Here is a 4965-nt window from a genome sequence, read left to right on the forward strand (position 1 = left end):
TTTCTAGGTTTAATTGAGAATCTACTTTGATTTAATTTAGGAACTTTCATATGATTAAATGGTTTTTAATATCAATTGAGAATGTACTTTGGTTGGCAGTAATAATTTCAACTAAAATCAATTGAGAATTTACTTTGATTGATTAACTTTTAATTTGGTTAAGAGATTTAAGAATAGACATGATTAAACACAATAAACTTGATTGAGAATGTACTTTGGTTGAATTTATTGTGAATAATCTAGAAAGGTCTTGCATTTGATTGAGAATGTACTTTGATTAACGGCATGATCGCCCTCAAATTAATTAAGAATGTACTTTAATTAATTTGAAACTTAAACAATAATCAATTGAACAATGATCTGNGAATAACCGATGATGAATCTATTTTGGAAAACCAGTGGAATTAGCCTGTTTCTTCATAATTGTTTTTAAGTTTTCTATTTATTTTACAACAACCTTTAAACATCCTCACTTTTGTTCTTAAGCATTGCATAGCATTCATAAGTTTCAGATATTCGAAAGCAATTCCGTGTTCGTTGGGAGACGACTTAGGGTTACTTTAGCCCTATCTACTTTCTTGAATACTACTGGGCAATACTAAAGTTGCCTTGAAAAGTAGTATTAATTTGATAGCTTCAACGATAGCTTATCACTAAGCATACACAAGGTAGAGACAATTTAGATGTTGTTTTAAACTCATCTGGCAGAGCTATTAATAGACAAAGAATTGATTACAAAGCTCAATCTAACAGAACCAATGCTAGAAAATTCACTGGTTTAAATAAACCTGCTAGAAATGCATGCTTTTATTGAAATTGTATTGGTCATATTGTTAGAAACTGTTATTACAGAAATGTTGTTGTTCCTAAAGGATTATGTGTCTGGATACCAAAGGAACATGTAACAAGGATTAACAATCATGGACCCAAAGCAAAATGGGTACCAACAACCAAAACTTAGTTGTTTTGCACGATACACAGTTGATGCAGATTGATCTCAAGGATGAATCAATTATGGAATACATAAAAAATCATGAGTATCTCCAACTGGTAAAACTGTATCTATCTGCTGCATCATGCTTATGTTGATTGGTTGTTGTTGTATGATTGTTTGTGTTGTATGTTTAACTATTTAATTGATTGAATTAGTTTGAAAATGGTTTTCATAATTCTTAGTCGACTTCCATTTTAATACAGTCAATTACTGGTATGTGAAATAAAGTTTTATATTTGAAAAGTTTGTTGGTGCGAAAGTGAAATTAAAATTTTTCCCTCCAAATTGATTAACCGGGCTGTATATATTGTAACCTTGAAAATCTTGAGTCATGGCCTTCATCCTCATTGATCTGATAATCCACTATCCTCATCCCTTCTAAGAGAATCTCCACTCATCTCTAAACTGCAATGGCCTCAAGCTTTACGCCGAGAAGAAGGATTAAAACTATCGCCTCAAGAAGTACTAGAAGAGTATCTGATTTAAAAGGTTGGATTAGCGATGACGAAGCACAGTCAAGATTTCTTGACTGCTGGAAGAGAAGAATTTTAGTGACTAACAAATTTATGAGGTTAAAGTTTTTCAGAAACGAAGGATTTCGGTTCCAAAGGTTGATTAATAATCAGGGCTTAAAACAATTTGTTGAAATGGCAAGCCCCTGGTATCCCGATTTGGTAAAGGTCTTCTACTGTAATTTGAAAATTGTTGATGACGTCCTCTGTTCTCAAGTTAAGGGAGTAGACATCAAACTAACCAATGATGTCTGGAGTACTGTTGGACGATTAAGAATTGGTGGTGAAAAATGTCATCTAGGGATTGAAGGATTCAACAAGTCGACTGTGTATCAACAATGTCTGAGAAACGCAAATGATAACAGGGATAATTCTAACTACAAAACTGGCGGTATGAAGAAGGATGAAAGAATGGCCATTTATGCCATCGTCTATATACTTATGGCTAGAGGAGGAAACTATGCACAAGCCACCATCGAAGACTTAATGCTGCTAAAAGCCTTGAAAGAGAACATTCAGGTAGACTGGCCAGCAGCCATCTCTGACAACACGTTGAAGGTAACCAAATCAGATTTGGGGAAACTACCTTACTGTCTTTTTATTTCAAAAGTATTGATTTACTGCGGTTTGGAGTGCATTGGAGAATCAAGTGAGCAGTACCAATGTACATGCCGTGTTGACGAAACTGTTCTTCACCTAATGCATATGGTGAAAACATCAGACGGTTGGAAATACAAAGATGAACTTGCCGGTGACAACAACACTTCATCATCTTCTCAAATGAATCAGTACAGAGGAAGAAATGAATTTGAAAGAATTGTTCTGTGTGAATTATCTGAAATAAAAAGAAGACTTGATGAACAAAAAAACAATGGACAGACAAATGAAAACTCGGAAGATGCAAGCTCCTCTGAAAAATCCTCTCAAAGAAGCAATGATGATAGTGAAGAGACAAGATCAGAGGACAATGCAAGTGACATGATTCTCAAGACCTTCATTAACAAAAAGAGAAAGAAAAATTAGTTTTACCCCTGTTGTGTCTTGAGTCATAGTCTATGTTTTCATTTTTTGTTTGGCTTATAAAGCCATCTTTTGTTGTGTTTTTGTTTTGGTTTCCTTGTTCTGATCTTATCATTGTAATATCTTTTTCAAGGAAATTAAATTAGATATTTTGAATCAATCCAGTTATTTTTAATCTGTTTGAATAATATCTAATACATTGATTAATAGATTCGACTATGTCTTGAATGAAGTCAACTATGCTTATTCTGTCATACATCTTTACATATTGACTTATGTTGATATTTGATTATAATTCTTGTTTAACCATTATGCTTGATCTAGAAAAGGTTGTTGAAAGGTTTTGCAGGAAGGACATTGCTTTGGAAGCTATAAATGGAATTCAACATTTGAGAAGCAATGCATTCGATTGATGGTTTAAAGCATTTGACTGCGTATAACTGGGTTAACAATTCCATATCTGGAATCTGGTTTTATTTTTACTGATTGCTTAAATCATATATATTCTGTTATTATCTCTACTTTTATCTGTTGCAAATATCTTAATTGAGATAATATTGTGAGATTCTTGAAGTTTGTATCATTGCATATTTATATGGTTTGGTATTCTGACTTTGATACAACTTTGTGCTTAAACTGCTAAATTTGTGATATACTGCATTGTGCACTTGAATTGACAAGGGGAGCATCACTCTTTACACATTTTACATCACATGCCTACATTTCAGGGGGAGCTTACTTTGTTTTGTGATGAAATTGTGTTTATGAGAGCATCATTGTATTTTACAAATTGCATATCTTTCTTATGCATCTCTTTTTTCAAATCTGCATAAATATATGAAGCATTCATTTTTGGTTAATGCACAAAGGGGGAGATATATATATATATATATATATATATATGAGAGTATGATGGAAAGTATTAAAGCTTTGTGAAAGGGGAAGCATAGTCTGTCTCATACTTCATCTGCTTCATATTATGCTGTATATGCAGAGTAATTGAATTGTATTAAATCATTTGTTATATGCCATTACTCTATTTTATGTTGAATTGTACAAACATGGTTGAGTTATTAATCATGGTTGTGAATCATCAAAAAAGGGTTTTTTATGATGACAACACTATGCTTAATAACATTACATGTGTTGTTGTATTACATGTTCTTATTCTGAACTGATTGTTATATTTGTTGAACATGTTTTGATGTACTCTGATGTATGTTCCTATTTTGATTGTGTGATATATTTGTGGAACATGCTTATATGATTATGTGCAATGTGAAATGCTTTATCAAAAATATTTTACTACACATTCTGGAAAGTGAAAAATCACAAGCACTTTTATAAACTTATAATTATGTGACAAAGTTCTAGTCCAGTCGAATACATCTGTAATGGATTCGACTATTCTAAAACCTTTGTACAGATTTTGAGAATCAGTGCTCTGTGATGTTTTGGATTGAAAAGAATTTCAAAATGTTTTTCCATGTGTCAGTCGACTTTGTCCAGAGTACATTCGACTGTATTATTAATCTGTTTTGGAATTCTATAATGCTTACACGCTCCAACGGCTATATTTTTAAAAGTTAGTTAAGCATTGATGACTTGGTCAACTGTAATGAATGTGTGTTGATTCGTGTTGACTGAGAGCCTCTATGTTGACTGTCTGTTATAACTGTAATAATACAATTGACTGAATTAGTCGGCTATTTGATTGAGAAACAATCTGACTGACAGAAAACTATAAATTGGTTGAACACGAGTTGTTCAGAGACTTTTGATGATCTAACATTTTCATTCTTGTTTCAGATTAAATTCTCTGTGTTAATAGCTCCAAGAATTCTCCAAGAAGATAGTGGTGATCTATCTTGAGAGAGTTTCAAAGGGAGAAGGCTTATGCGCTGACTGTGTGATCAGAAACTGCACAAAGAAGGTGCTTCTTGATTGATCATCGAGGGCATGAAATCCTTTGAAGACTGTTGCGTTGTTTGAAGGCTTGGCATCCTGTGAAGAGTGCTGGAATTGACCTGTTGTGGTACAGGGGTTACACGTTGAGGATTGTTCAACGTGGGTTCAGATTGTAGAAGAGGAGATTCTTGCTGCAAGTCTGGTTTTGGTGATTGCAGCTATATTTTGGTTTTGGGTTAGAGAGGAGATTTATATTTTTTACGTGAGGTCTTCTGTAAATTCCTTGTTGTAAAAACTGCAACCAATATAGTGCATTTGCTTCCTGGGTTGGAAGGACACTGGACCAATGTTTGCTTTTCTCTATCCCTGCACTCTTTAATTCCAGTCGACTTTATCTTTTACGTAGTCAACTACGTTTTTCTGCTGCATATAAATTTTCATTACTTGCATTTCAAGAAAATTCAAAAAGGTTTATACTTTTGATAAAAGATTGCGAAAAGGTTTTGTTTTTGAAACATCACCAATTCACCT

Source organism: Vigna radiata, chromosome 6 (genome assembly GCF_000741045.1).
Source record: "Vigna radiata var. radiata cultivar VC1973A chromosome 6, Vradiata_ver6, whole genome shotgun sequence".
In the NCBI taxonomy this organism is placed as follows: domain Eukaryota; kingdom Viridiplantae; phylum Streptophyta; class Magnoliopsida; order Fabales; family Fabaceae; genus Vigna; species Vigna radiata.